Source organism: Dermacentor albipictus, chromosome 4, assembly GCF_038994185.2.
Source record: "Dermacentor albipictus isolate Rhodes 1998 colony chromosome 4, USDA_Dalb.pri_finalv2, whole genome shotgun sequence".
Taxonomy (NCBI): domain Eukaryota; kingdom Metazoa; phylum Arthropoda; class Arachnida; order Ixodida; family Ixodidae; genus Dermacentor; species Dermacentor albipictus.
The window spans coordinates 8,900,009-8,915,705 of NC_091824.1; the positions used below are offsets into that span (position 1 = coordinate 8,900,009).

Sequence of the window (15,697 nt, forward strand, 5' to 3'; positions counted from 1 at the left end):
GTGTACATGTTGTAAGCTTTAAAACGCTTCCAAACCACGTCAAACTAACTAATAATATCGTACTAAATGCGTTTGTTTTATAACTCGCTTGTGCATGTAATGCATTCGGTGGAACGACAAACAAGTGAAAGAAGGCACGACCATGCACCGACGGTATGATCACGTGAGCCCCAGTTTGTCGACCGCCCAGAAGGCAACACCCAAGGAATGATAGCCAGCCAGAGTGAATTTAGATAAACCAATGAAACTGGAAGCTTGTCGAAAGATAAACTGTGTCTCGGTACCATTCGTGCTTTCATCTTGGGGTGTCGCCAGAGCTCGTGAAGATCCCGAGTTTCGCCAAACTCGGCGCATCCTGCATAGCACCCCAGCACAACTTTTTCTTCGATTGCGAAGCTGCCTTTTCGATGAAGCCGTATGGGTTTCCTTTCTGGTGTTTATCTACACTTGGGTGTATGTCTCATTTTCCCTTTATTAATCATTTGTCCCCATTTTCCGGGTTTGCGCAGAACTATTAGGTCATACTCTTTCTTTTGCTTTTTAGTTGTTCATAAATTCGACTTCATCGACCAACTGCTAGCTGCCTTTTTAGCTCAGATGCTGGAGTGGCTGCCCCGGAAAGGTGATGGTCCACAGGTTCGAGTCCGGACCAGCACAAATTCTTTTCAACTACAAAGATTTTCTTTCGATGAAACCGTAAGGCTTTCCTTTGTAGCACTTACTTAGGTTTGGCTGGATGCCTCATTTTTCCTTTATTGAATACTGCTCTCCACCTTGCGAGCTTCTGCAGACGTATTACGTCAAACTCTTGCCTTTACTTCTGAGTTGTTGATCAATTCGACTTCAACGGCCGTCTGCTAGCTGCCTTTTTAGCTCAGATGCTGGAGTGGCTGTCCCGGAAAGGTGGTGGTCACCAAGTTAGAGTCCGGAGCAGCACGAATTCTCTTTCAACTGCGAAGTTTTTCTTTCGAGGAAACAGTAAGGCCTTCCTTTGTAGCACTTGATTACATTTGGCTGAATGCCTCATTTTTTCTTGAATGAATACTGATGTCCACCTTGTCAGTTTTCGGAGAATTATTACGTCAAACTTTTGTTTTGCTCCTGAGTTGTTGAGATATTCGCCTTCCCCTGCCATCTGCTGGCTGCCTGGTTAGCTCAGATGGTGGAGCGCCGGCTTCGGTAAGGCGACGGTCACCGGGTTCGACTTCCGGAAGAGCACAAATTTTTCTTCAATTGCGAAGCTTTTTTTTTCGAGGAAGCCGTATGAGTTTCCTTTGCGGTGTTCATCTACGTTTGGGTGTATGCCTCATTCTCCCTTTATTACTTATCTGTACCAATTTTCCGGGTTTCGGCAGAACTATTACGTCAAACTCTTGCTTTTGCTTTTGAGTTGTTGATAAATTCGACTTCATCGGCCATCTGCTAACTGCATTTTTAGCTAAGATGCTGCAGCAGCTGCCGCGGAAAGGTGGTTGTGCCCAGGTTCGAGTCCGGACCAGCACGAATTCTCTCAACTGCGAAGCTTTTCTTTCGAGGAAACGGTATGGGTTTTCTTTTGAGAACTTGGTTTCATTTGGCTGGATGCGTCATTTTTTCTTTAAATAATACTGATGTCCACCTTGTGAGTTTCCGAAGAATTATTACGTCCAACTTTTGTTTTGCGTCTCAGTTGTTGAGATATTCCACTTCCCCTGCCATCTGCTGGCCGCCTGGTTACCTCAAATGGTGGAGCGGCTGCCCTGGAATAGTGGTTGTCCCGGTTTCGCATTTCGCACCAGGACAAATTTTTCTTCAACGATGAAGCATTTCTTTCAAACAACACTCATGGATTTCCTTTGTAGCAATTAGTTACGTTTGGCTCAATGCCTTATTCAATCTTTAATAAATACTGCTCTCCACTTTGCGAGTTTCCTTAGAACTAATACGTCAAATTCTTGCCTTTGCTTCTGATTGCATGAAAATTTGACTTCGGGGGCCATCTGCTGGCTGCGTGGTTAGCTCAAATGGTGGAGCGGCTGCCACGAAAAGGCGGTGGTCATCCGTATCGAGTCCCAGATCAGCATGAGGTTTTCCTAAACTGCGAGGCTTTTCATTCGAGGAAACCATATGGATTCCCTTTGCGGCACGTAAATTTGGCTGGATGCCTAATTTTTTTCTATATTAGATACTACTCTCCACCTTGCGAGTTTCCGCAGAGCTAGAACGTCAAACTCTTGCCTTTGCTTCTGAGTTGTTTATAAATTCAACTTCGCCTGCCATCTGCTGGCTGCGTGGTTAGCTCGAATGGTGAAGCGGGTGCCCTGGAAACGTGGTGGTCATCCACAGCCTTGGATGACCCCCGCCTGGCAGGCTAAAAAGAATTTATCATCAACTCAGAAGTAAAGGCAAGAGTTGGACGTAACGGTTCTGTGGAAACTGGCATGGTGGAGAGCAGTTTGTAATACAGACAAAATGAGACATAGCGCCAAACGTTACTAAGTGGTACAAAGGAAACCCATACGGGTTACGCGAAAGAAAATCTGCGCAGTTGAAGAAATATTCATGCTAATACGAGACTTGAACCCAGTGACCACCGACTATTCGGCCAACCGTTTGAGCTAACGAAGTGGCCAGCAGATGGCAGGTGAAGTCGAATTTATCACCTCAGAAACAAATGCAAGAGTTTGACGTATTAAGTCTGCGAAAACTCGCAAGGTATAGAGAAGTTTTAATGAATAAAAAATGAATCATCCAGCCAAACGTAACTCAGTGCAACAAAGAAAATACACATACGACTTCCTCGGAAGAAATGCGTTCACAGTTGAAGAAAAATTCTCCCTGGTCCCAAATGCAAACCCGGTTGTCCCTGGGCAAAAGCCCAGGGACAACCGCTATTCCTGGGCAGTCGCTCCACCATTCCAGGTAACCAGGCGGCCAGATGATGGCAGGCGAGAAAACATTTATCAACAACTCAGTAGCAAAGACAAGAGTTTGACATACTAGTTCTGCGGAAACTCGCAAGGTGGAGAGCAATATTCATTAAAGAATGAATGAAGCATCCAGCCAAACGTAACTAAGTGCAGCAAAGGAAATCCATACGGGCTCCTCGAAAGAAAAGCTTCGCCGCTGAAAGTATATTCGTGCTGGTCCGCGACTCCAACCCGGTGACCAGCGCCTTCCCGTGGCAGCGGACCCACCATTGGAGCTCACGACGCAGCCAGCAAATGGCAGCCGAAGTCGAATTTATCAACAACTCAGAAGCAAAGGCAAGAGATTGACGTAATAGTTCCGCGTAAACTCGCAAGGTGGAGATCAGTATTTAATAAATAAAATTTGATTCATCCAGCTAAACGTAATTAAGTCGAACAAAGGAATGCCATAAGGGTTCCTCGAAAGAAAAGCTTCGCAGTTGAAGGGAAATTCGTGCTGGTCCGAGACAACAACCCGGTGACCGCCGCCTTTCCGCGGCAGCCGCTCCAACATTTGAGATAACCACGCAGCCAGCAGATGGTAGGCGAAGTAGAATTTATCCACAACTCCGAACAAAAGGCTCGAGTTTGACGTAATACTTCTACGGAAACTCGCAAGGTGGAGAGAAGTATTTAATAAAGAAAAAATGAACCATCCAGACAAAGTAACTAATTGCCACAAGGAAAACAAAAAAGAGTTTCTCGAAAGAAATGCGTCACAGCTGAAGAAAAATTCGACTTGTTCAGAAATGCGAATCCGGGACAACCGCTATTCCGGGGCCACCACTCCACCATTTGTGGCAACCATGCAGCCAGCAGATGGCAGCCTAAATCAAATTTATCAACTACTCAGAAGCAAAGCGTACTAGTTCTGCGGAAACTCGCAAAGTGAAGAGCGGTATTTGTTATGGAAAAATGGACATGCAGCCAATCGTTTATAAGTGCTACAAAGGAAAATTGTTGCTTGTCCGGGACTGGAACCTGATGACCACTGCCTTTCAAGGCCAGCCGCTTCACCATCAGAGATAATATGGCAGCAATCACATGGCAGGCGAAGTCGAAATTAATAACAACTCAGAAGCAAATGCAAGAGGTTCATGTAATGGTTCTGCGGAAACTCGCAAGGTGGAGAGCAGTATTTATTACAAAAACAAATGAGGAATCCATTCAAATATAACCAAGCTACGAAGGACATCTATACGGGCTCCTCGAAAGAAAAGCTTCAAAGTCGATGAAATATTCCTCCTTGTCCGGGACTCGAACCCAATCACCACCACCTTTCCTGGGCTACCGGTCCACCATTGGGCCTACCAGGCAGCCAGCAGATGGAAGACGAAGTAGGATTATCAACAACTCAGAAGCAAAGTCAAGAGTCAAACCTGCAAGGTGGAGAGCAGTATTTATAAATAAAAAATCACGCATCCAGCCAAACATAACTAAGCGCCACAAATAAAGCCATACGGGTTCCTCGAAAGAATGCTTCCCAGGTAAAAAAAATTTCCTGCTGCTCCGGGAGTCGAACCCGGTGACAAACGCCTTTGCGGGCCATCTGCTCCCCCTACTGAGCTAGCTAATGAAGCGCACAGTGGATGGAAGGTGAAGTGACATTTATCAACGACTCATAATCAAAGGCAAACGTTTAACGTAATAGTTCTACGAAAACTTGCAAGGTGGAAAGCAACATTTTATACAGACGAAGATGAGGCATCCAGCCAAACGTAGCTAAGTGTCACAAAAAAAAACCAATACGGGGTCTTCGAAAGGAAAGTTTTGCAGGTCAAGAAAAATTCGTCCTTGTCCAAAGTTCCAACCCGAGACAACCGCCTAAACGGGGCAGCCATCTCACCATCTGTGGTAACCACGCAACCAGCAGATGACAGGCGAAATCCAATTTATCAACCACTCAGAAGCAACCGCAAGAGTTTGACGTAATGGTTCTGCGGAAACTGGGAAGGTGGTGAGCAGTATACAATAAAGAAAAAGTTCGGCATCCTGCTAAACGGTACTATGTGCTACGAAGGAAAGCCATCCGGGTTCTTGAAAAACAACCTTCGCAGTTAAAGGAAAATTTGTGCTCGTCCAGGACACGAACGCGATCACCGGTGCAGCCGCTCCACCATGTGAGCTAACCACGCAGTCAGCAGATGGCAGTTGAAGTGAAATTTATCAAAAACTCAGAAGGAATGGCAAGAGTTTCACGAAACAGTTCTGCGGAAATTCGCATGGTGAAGAGCAGAATTTAATAAATAAAATGAGGCTTCCAGCCAAACGTAACCAATTGCTACAAAGTAAAAGGCATACGGGTTCCTCGAATGAAATCTTCACAGTTGAAGGTAAATTTGTGCTGTTCCGGGACTCGAACCCGGTCACCACCGCCTTTCCCGGCAGCCGCTCCACTATTTGATCTAACCGGGTAGCCAGCAGATGGCAGGCGAAGTCACATTTATCAACAACTCATAAATAAAGGCAAGCGTTTGACGTAATAGTTCTGCGGAAACTCGCAAGGCGGAGAGAAGTATTTAATGCCAAAAAAATGAGGCATCCAGTCAAACGTAACTATGTGCTACGAAGGAAACCCATGCGGGTTCCTGGAAATAAAAGCTTCGCAGTTGAAGAAAAATTCGTCCTGGTGCGGGAGTCGAACCCCGGACGACCGCCTTTTTGGGGCAGCCGCTTCACCACCTAAGCTAACCAGGTGGCCAGCAGGTGGCAGGCGATGTCGAATTTATCATTAGTTCAGTTACATTGGCTCAGTTACTACTATTAGTTCAGTTGATTTTTCATTAGTTCAATTACTAGATTCATTCAGTAATAGCTCAGTCATTTAGGAAAGACGATAGGGTAATCACCCCAATCGATGGACCAACACAGCTTAGCAAAACAGAAAACAGCTTAGAACTGAGTAATCTTAAATGAAAAAGGTGGAAACGAATGTTCCAAAGTGCACGTCCGCAGGGTCAGATGAAATTACATTCAAGTTACTTAACGAACTTGGCCAAAGAAGCAAGAAAACCCTGGTAAAAGCATTGGAGGCAGTCAGAAAAAATAACAAAATTGAGCAGAGCTGGAAACGTAGTAAAATACATTTGATTTATAAAGGAAAAGGCGATTAGACGAACTTGAAATCATTCTGACTAATTACGATAACATCAGTTATATGTAGGCTGGCGATGAAGGCAGTGAAATTAAAGATGCACTGAAAGACCTGGGCCTCGCGGAATCGACGAGCACCGAGCTCCTGGCTCCTCTGGGCGGATACAACACCCTAGAAGAAATAGCCGAAGCACAACGCATCTTGCAGCTGGCACGCCTGTCGACCACCAGGACGGGAAGCTACATTGTGAACACGCTCGGCATAACGCACCACAACCAGCACGGCTAGAAAATGCAAATCCCCCCCAAAGTCAGTGACACCATTACGGTGGTAACCATCCCAAGAACCGTGCACCCCGATTAGAACCAAGGTCGAAGAAAGGCAAGAGCGGAGGCTGTGCTCCGCTCATTAGGCAGGGAGAGAAACGCGCGCTTTGTCGATGCAGAGTCCGAAATCAGAACCACATGCAGTGTATACATCAAACACTCGGAAATAGCGGAGGAAATAGCGATTGCGCTGGCTCTTACAGAACAGGAATGCGAAGTCGTGCTAAGTGACTCGCAAAAAGCAGTAAATAATTAGGCCAAAGGCCGAATTTCCAAAGAAGCCCTGTCCAATCTGGCTAAAGCAGGCAGATCCAAAACCGCCAGCTCGAGGATGATATGGCTCCCCGCGCACGTCGCCACGGAAGGCGACGCACTCCCGAACCTAAACGAGACGACGTACCGGATGGCGCGAGACATGACCCGCCGCGCCGAACAGGGCAACGCCTCTCGCACGATAGCGAACGCTTCTCGAGCTGAATGGGACAGGCTTACCAGATGCAATGACATAACCAATGCATATTTGAACGCCAGAAAGACATAGCCACCGCCGAGTCCCAAATGGAACAGGAGGCAGGCCATCGCCTGGAGACAACTCCAGACGGACACCTTCCTTAATCCATTCCGTCTGAAAAGTATCTTCCCAGATAAGTATCAGGAGGACACGTGCAAATTGCGCCAGGAAGGGCAAGCCATACTCAAACACATGCTGTGAGAGTGCAATGTAGTTATAGGAGGGATGGCAGTTACTCGGAGACCCTGTCGTCGCGCTCGGCCCCCGCTGTGCGCAGCTGAGACCTCGGAATCCAGACGTGGGCAGTCCAGCAAGCCCGTGAGGCCGCGTTGAGGCAGGGCCTTCACGTTCCCCCGTGGGAGACCTGATCCTGGGTCGCGTTAACCGTTGCCGGACGTACAAGTAAGTTGTATCCATCCATCCGTCCATGGGTAGAATGTAATAGAATACTCGGAGAACTTCAGAACGGGTTCACAAGTGGTAGGCGCTTAGATGATGGCCTGTTCGTGCTTACCTAGTGCATGGAAATAGCTAAGGCAGAAAATCTCTGTATTTAGCCTTCCTGGGCATAAGCGGTGCATACGACAAGGTGAACAGGGAACTCCTGTGCTAAATATTAAAAGCTGATGGTATCGGTCATGAGGCAATTGATTTCCTACAGGAAATATATCGAGAAAATAATGTTGAAATAACATAAAATGAAATTAGCAGTGCGACAACTGTCGACGTACACAAACCATTAGGGCTAGGTTGTCTTCTATCACCGCTGCTGGTCATGCTTTATATGAGAGGGCACGGCACACGCCTGAGGGACAGCATGGCTGAAAAGCTACTGCTCGTTTTGCAGATCACGTCGTGGTTTTCGGGTACAGCGATCACTTGGGATGGATTGCCATCCTGTCTGCCGTATCATCTCGACAACGACATGCTATCGGATGCGACAACATGCAAGCCGCATGGCCCGTCATTCCTACGTGGCCGCATGGGGGACATGACGGATTTCCGATTCGTCGACAAGCTTCTTTCGAGAATTACATCATCGGCGGAACTTCTACAAAGGCAGCACCTCGACACCCATGGCCTCAGAGGGCACGGCACACGCCTGAGGAACAGCATGGCTGAAAAGCTACTGCTCGTTTTGAAAGTTGGTTCATGGCCTGATTCTATTTCCTATCGCAGTGACGATAGATTTCTCGTAGTTCTGCCGTGCCCTCGCAGATGTCGCGCCATTTTGGTTCACTGCTGGTCAGTGATGCTGCTGTTGTTGACATCGGGAGATATTGAGGAGAATCCAGGGCCCCCGACGGAAGAGTATTTGAAGGCCATTCTAGACAACCAGGCATAAACCGACCGGAAACTTAATTCAATTCGAGAACAAATTGATGTTCTCTCAGCAAGGACAGAAAAGCTGTCAGATTACCTTGTGGTAATCCAGGAGATGAGCACAATAGATAAGCTCGAGGATGCTGTCAGGCAACAGGCCAAAAAATTAGTTGAGCTTGAAAACCGTGGGCGGCGTAACAACCTTTTAGTGTTTGGTGTCCCGCAAAAGGCGAACGAAACAGAGTCAGATCTGAGGGCAGCTGTTGCAGATAACATTTTAAAAAAAGAACTCGGTGTCGATGTCACCAGAATAGAAAGAATTCACCGTATTGGAAGGAAGAAGCCAGAAAAACATAGACCTATCATAATGAAATTCTATGACAGCAGGGAAAAGGACAGCATTCTAAAGAATTGCAAGAAACTTAAGGGAAAATCTGTTCACGTCAGCAATGATTATGGAAAAGAAACTGCAGACGTTAGAAAGAAACTATGGGAATCTGCCATTCTAGAAAGGGACAACAAGCAAAAGGTGTCTCTGGTTCATGATAAGCTTAAGATTGATGACCCTCTATATGCCTGGGATCACAGTCGCAACGAGCGTATTATTTGCCATGAACGCCGTGAAAAGGGCCGCCATAGCAATCGCAAAGTGCCAGGGGAAGCTCGCGATGACAAGGAGGGCATGCCTTCCTGCAGTTCAAATACAGCATAGCTCAGAATCGGTTCGTTCAATGCCCGCAGTATTCTTAACAAGGTTACTGAATTAAAATGTCTGTTACTATCTGAGCGACCGCACGTCATTTGCATTACAGAAACATGGCTCAACAGTGCTATTTCTTGCGACTGCATTATCCCACCTGGCTACATTAACCCACCTGGCTATCCAACCTGGCTACAATGTTCAGGTGGGAGCGGCACTCTCGTGGTGGTGGTGTGGCCATTACTGTTAAATCATCGCTGACAGCCTGTACGGTTATGTGTGACATGTCGGAATCGGTGTGGTGTAAAATCATGTTTTCTGGCATGTCGCACCTCATAGGAGTCGTTTATAGGCCGTCAACTACTTCACCTGATTTACTAGATATGTTAAATACGTTTCTTTGCTCACATGTAAACAGGAACACCAGGCTAATAATGACTGATGATTTTAACTTGCCACATATCAATGTGGAACTTATTTTGCCTGGAAACACAGAAATTTCTAGTGCCGAAAAATTATTGGATATCACATTTTTTCATAACTTAAGGCAAATAGTGAAGGAAAACAGACGTTTAACATCCCAATCGCAGTCATTGCTTGACTTGGTGTCCCTTTCCCATAAAGTAGGCGATTATGAAATGGCAGTCATCGATAGTATTTCCGCTCACAAAATCATTTTGCTGAATGTGCTTTCTTGTACGCCACCACCTACAAAACCTACTGTACGTGTTGAAATCAAAGACTATGCTAAGACCGATGATACGTCCACTCTAGATTATTTAGAAAAGTGTTTCAAAGTATTTGAAAATGTCTCCAAGGTCGAAAGAGTTGAAGATTTGTGGCAGCGCTTTCAGGCGATTATTAAAGTCTGTATAGATCAGTTTGTTCCGACCCGACTCAAGAAAACGAAGCGGAGTAACCCATGAATAACTAGGGATATTGTTCACGCGAAACGGAAATTAAAAAGGCTGCGCAAAGGAGAAGCAGATCCTAGGGAAATACATGCAGTACGTCATAGAATAAAGGCTTTTTTACTCAGTTCGAAGCAAACATTTTTTAATTGCACTCTAAGTGATTTTCTTAGGACTTCCCCAGAAAAATTTTGGCGTTATTTAGACCGCAGAAAGGAAAAAATAAAGCAAATGACCGTAGGAAATGTTCTATTAGAAGAAAAAGGTGTTATCGCTGATGAATTAATAAATATTTCCAATCAGTATTCACGCGCAGTGATCGACCGTTTCCAGTAGATGATGGGGCATCTTTCAGAGAAAGTTCCATGGACGCTATCAACATTACTCAGAGGGGCGTATTCCAGCAGTTGCTACAGTTAGATGACAAGAAGGGTTCTGGGCCAGACGGAATACCTACTGGCTTTTTGAAAAGGTAGCCTGAGTGGATATCATTTTATTTGGTAATTATTTTTCGGAAATCATTAGGCACCCATTCCGTACCACAGGACTGGCGTTGTGCTGTAGTTATCCCCATATTTAAAAGTGGCAATCGTAATCTAATGAATAACTACCGTCCTGTATCCCTTACGTCAGTTTGCTGCAAGGTTATTTATTTATTTATTTAGCAATACTGTAAGCCTTCTACAGGCTCATACAGGAGTGGGTCACAATCAAAACAACGAAACATTGTTGGTCAAAATAGAAGGCAATGAAACACGCCAATTATTACAATTCAAAGATATAACACGCAAACAAAATGACAGACCAAAGCAATTAGTACAAGGCATATAATACAGGGAAGTGGTAAGAGCTACAAACAATTCAGATGTGGCGGGAAACGGCCAAAACACAGTTGCGCAACACAACGTTGTAGCGAAGCAGTACATAATCGGAAACAGACCTAATCATAAAAAAGTGCACGTATCTTGGTTGCAAATACTTCGATGGAGTCAACCTGTGCAATTGGTTCCGGCAGACGGTTCCAGGCTTCAAATGCAGATGGAAAAAATGAATATTTAAATGTGTTGCAACGCGCAGAAAACTGCCCGATGCACTTACGGTGATTTGTTCTTTCTGAATGTTGGAAGGGTGGCCTACTGTACTTTGTTTTATCAATATTTATGTGCCCGTGATAAAGAAGGAAAAGAAACTTCAAGGCAGCGATACGCCGTCCTGATATTAGAGTCGGGATATGTGCTTGTTCACGTAAAGCAGTGACGCTGTCGTATGGAGAGTATCTGGAATAAATGAAACGAAGTGTCATGCGCTGTATTCTATCAAGTTTATCAATGAGGTAAGACTGCTGCGGGGACCATACAATGCTGGCATACTCAAGTATTGGCTGAACGAGGGTTTTATACGCAGGTAATTTGACATCGGATGGTGCTGTTGCCAATTTCCGACGTAAGAAATTGAGCTGCTTAAATACCTTTGCACATGTGATGTCAATATGAGTGTCCCATTTGAGCGAGCTTGAGAATGTCACACCCAAATATTTCACAGTATCTGATCTTATTATAGCCGTGCCTCTTATGTTGTAAGTGAACATGTTAGGTACCTTTTTGTGTGTAAAAATGATGCATGCTGTTTTACTGATGTTTAACTTCATTCCCCACCTATCACACCAATTGGCAATGCTGTTTAGTGAGGTGTTTAGTTTAATTTGATCATCCACACACCGAACAGTTGTGTAGACAACACAATCATCTGCAAAAAGACGTACGGTTACGTTAGGCTCAACACATGATGGGATGTCGTTGACATACACAAGAAAGAGCAATGGCCCCAGCACGGACCCCTGTGGCACACCAGAAAAGACTTCAAGACTCTCTGACTCATTATTGTTTACTGATACATATTGGGATCTGAGTGCGAGGTAAGATGCTGTCCACGCAACAGTGTTAGATGCAATCCCAAGAAGTTTAAGTTTTTCGACCAGTTCACAGTGAGGCACGCGATCGAAGGCTTTGGAGATATCGACGAATATGGCGTCTCCTTGTAGTCCGGAATTAATTATCTCTGCAAAGTCATGAGAAATTTCCAATAGCTGTGTCACTGTAGAAAGGCCCTTCCTGAAGCCATGCTGTTTAGGGTATATCAGGTTATTGTTTTCTAAGTAACTAGTAATGGATTTGTGAATAATGTGCTCCATTATTTGCAACAACAGCTTGTTAAAGAAATTGGTCGGTATGTGTCTATGTGCAACCTATGGGAATCGGGATTACTTTTGCGACGAGCCAGTCTGAAGGTAATGCAGCAGCTTGAAGAGACGCCGTAAAAATCCTGTGCAAGAACGGAGCCAGTTGGGCAGCAAATCGTTTTAGAAACGTATTGGAAATATTATCGGGGCCGGGCGTTTTCTTTGTGTCAATGTTCAAGAGCAGGTTCAATATGCCTGGCTCAGCTATAGCTACGTCAGGCATCGCTGAATCAGATCCAAACGAAACATCACTTGGACGGGGAGAGCGTGTGAACACGGATTGGAAATGGGCATTAAAAGCGTTAGCAATAGTGTGTGCATCATGGGTAGGAACACCTGCGATTTCAATTTGTACTATTGGGTTTTCAGGTTTTGACAGATAGCGCCAGAATTTGTGCGGCTGATTGTGCATGAAGTTCGTCAGAGTATTCGAGAAAAATTTATCTCTCGCCTTTTTTAATTCAAACTTCAACGCAGCCGAAAGATGTGCGATTTCCCCTGGGTTATGTTTTTTCCTGCGCATCCTTTGCACTTTTCTTTTCAAGTGGATGATACTGCGGGTAATCCAGGGTGTTTTTCTATTTGTTCGTTTACGTATTGTGGGGATAAAATTTTCTTCACAATGTTTTATGGCACCCTTAAATTTCTCCCACAATCCGTTAACATCATATGAAGGCAGTAGTGTGAAATCCTGAAACACAGTTTCTAAATAATCTATGATGCTGACGTCATCTGCTTTTCTATAATCTTTAAAATCAGTGTAAGGATGATCTTGGTGACCCGCCTGTGATGTCAGCCCAGAAAAGTTCAACAAAATCATTTTGTGACCAGAAATACCATCTTCTATGCTAATTTCTGGTTCGAAAGTGTTCGAGACAAATGCCAGGTCTAGCACTGATGCGACGCCTCCCTGCTGCCTTGTTGGATGGTTAACTAGCTGCGATAATGAGAAGCTAAACATTATTTTCAGCAGTTGGTCACAGCTTTCCTTTTCCCTAGCCCCAAACGTTAGGTTATCTTAGTCTATTCCTGCCAGATTGAAATCGCTGGTTAATATCAGCTTGGTTCTGGCATTTACTTTGGTGTGGAGGAAATCGTGCAATTGCATCATGTATTCGACGGAAGCATTAGGACGCCTGTACACACCACCTATCAGAATAGACATTCCGCACACGTTAACGGTACACCAGATGCTTTCATGACCAGGTATGCCCTCGTGTTTGTGAAATAAAACGCTATTTTTTATTACTAGGGCTACGCCCCCACCGCGACCGTCACGGTCTGTGCGAAGGAGGCTATAAGCCACTGGAGCTACTTCAGAGTCATGAATGTCGGGGTGCAGCCAGGTTTCGGTAATTAACAAGATGTCAGGGGAGTACAAGACAATGTCTTCTAATTTTTCTCTTTTGTTCACAATGCTAAGTGCATTAAGGCACAATAGTGTCAAGGGGCTTGTGTTTTGCGGTCATTTATCATTTCCGGGCGGAACAGCGTCATCGTCAAAGTGTGTACGCTTAATCACAGTTCTTCTATTTTTCTCGCTGTCCCACGCGTACCAGCTGTTGCCAATGTTAATTTTATCAAACCGAAGGCTCACCTTTTCACTTTTCGCGCGATCAACCTGCGACGACTGCCACAATTTTTTTCGCACTTCCCGAACAGCTGGCGAAAAATCCTCAGAAATAGATATGGTATTGGTTTCCAGTTTGAAACAGTTACGAAGGACGGCAGCTTTTTCAGAGAAGTCATACAAGCGTAGTATTACTGGTCGTTCTTTGTTCTTAGTCTTTCTACCAATGCGATGAATGCGTTCGAGTGATCGCACCTCTACCCCGAGCTTTTCTTTAAATATGCTCTCCGTGACATGTTTTGCCAAGGATGTATTAGTTTCATCATTGTCTTCCTTTAGACCAAAGATGACAACGTTATTGCGGCGGCTCCGATTTTCTAGATCATCCAGTTTTTTGGCCATGTGTGACACTTCTTTCTGTACGGCCGTAATCGCTACTTCACACTTATCAACCTTCTCCTGGTATAGTTTAAGTGATGCGAGTGCTCCTTCAATTTCTGCCAGCCTAGTCTGCACATTAAGTAACCCGGTCTGAAGAAGCGTTTGAGAGACCTGAATTTCAGTAACCACTTTAAGAACTTCGTCAATCTTAGGCCCCGGATTTTGCTCCACATCTCCACTCAGTTGTAATAGCAAACGCACAACATGCAATGATTCACAGCAACAGCGGAAAAGACAGCCGGGGCTTGGCAGCACCACTAACCCAACAGAGCTGGTTCTCAAGCATTTAGAAAAGGACCATTTATCACCAACCTGTATGAAGACGAACAAAGGTTTGAGCATTGCGTCTCGGATGGTGCCACCAAGCCCACTGAAGTCGGCGCGCCGTTGGCTCGCAGTTTCACACTGTCTCGACATCGTCGCCGTCGTCGCCGGTGCGCAGAAGGGACGGTCCACCTCCCATGATGCCTCGGGTGGTGAGTCAGTCGACTTGACAACGTGCGGAATCAGCGCAGCGTAAGGCACGTGTAGGCATGGTACTGATGACGTTGTCGAAGGAAGATGTTCAATCAGTATCGGAAGGCCATCGCCGATGCGTACTTGCCCTTGCACGAACACCTGTATGAAGACGAACAAAGGTTTGAGCATTGCGTCTCGGATGGTGCCACCAAGCCCACACGTCATAGTAACACGTCATAGTAAAACACTTCAACACGTCGGAACACGTCATAGTAAAACATATAATTATCTTCCTAGAATCAAATGGCCTCCTTTGCGCATGCCAGCATGGGTTCCGACGGGGACTTTCCACAGTGACACAGCTCATTGAGACATTACATCATTTTTCCAAAGCTATGGACAACCGTGAACAAATGGATGTTATATGCGTTGATTTTGTCAAAGCCTTTGATAAGGTTCCCCGTCATAAATTACTTTTTAAACTGTACAAACCATGTATTGAACCATGTAAATTGAAGATTATTTACGTACCCGCAAGCAGGCAGTTCGCGTTGATGGTTCCAAGTCTGGTTTTGTAGATGTATACTCAGGAGTATCACAGGGGTCCGTATTAGGGCCAACACGTTTTCTGCTTTACATCAATGATGTAGCAACCACTTTAGATAGTTCTGCTAAGATAAAACTCTTTGCAGATGACTGCTTGATATTTGCGCCGGTATCTTGTTTAGACGATCAGATTAAGCTCAACCGAAACCTTCAGGCGTTTGGGAGTTGGTGTGACAAGTGGGAAATGCGAATTAATTTTGATAAGACCACATACACGCATATTATTGCAAAAAGAATATCTTTACTTTTCAGTACGATATTCAAGGCTACAATCAAGTTAATGTTCCTTGTTTCAAATATCTTGGTGTCTCCATTTCGAACGATTTAAAATGGCACAATCAAGTAGAAAGAGTGTGCCCTGCGGCACAGAAGAAATTGTGTTTTTTAAGGGCAAAACTGGGGACGGCAGCAAAAGATGTTAAACGGCTGGCTTACAGATCTCTTATTCGACCATCCCTAGAATATGCGTTAGTAGCATGGGCGCCCCATCAAACGGTAATGTGGGCCGAAGTAGGGAAGGTGCAACGCCGGGCGGCGCGCTTTATTTGTTCAAAATATAGGACAGACTC

General features: G+C 45.1%; 1 long non-coding RNA gene across 1 annotated transcript; it reads right to left on the reverse strand.

Moving 5' to 3' along the window:
* Positions 1-4,069: 4,069 nt before the first annotated feature.
* LOC135910390 (uncharacterized) lies at positions 4,070-14,426 on the reverse strand. The gene is made up of 2 exons (XR_010567040.2): positions 14,376-14,426; positions 4,070-4,255 (listed from the first exon to the last, which is right to left on the reverse strand). It is a non-coding gene; the product is annotated as an uncharacterized lncRNA (long non-coding RNA).
* Positions 14,427-15,697: the final 1,271 nt, after the last annotated feature.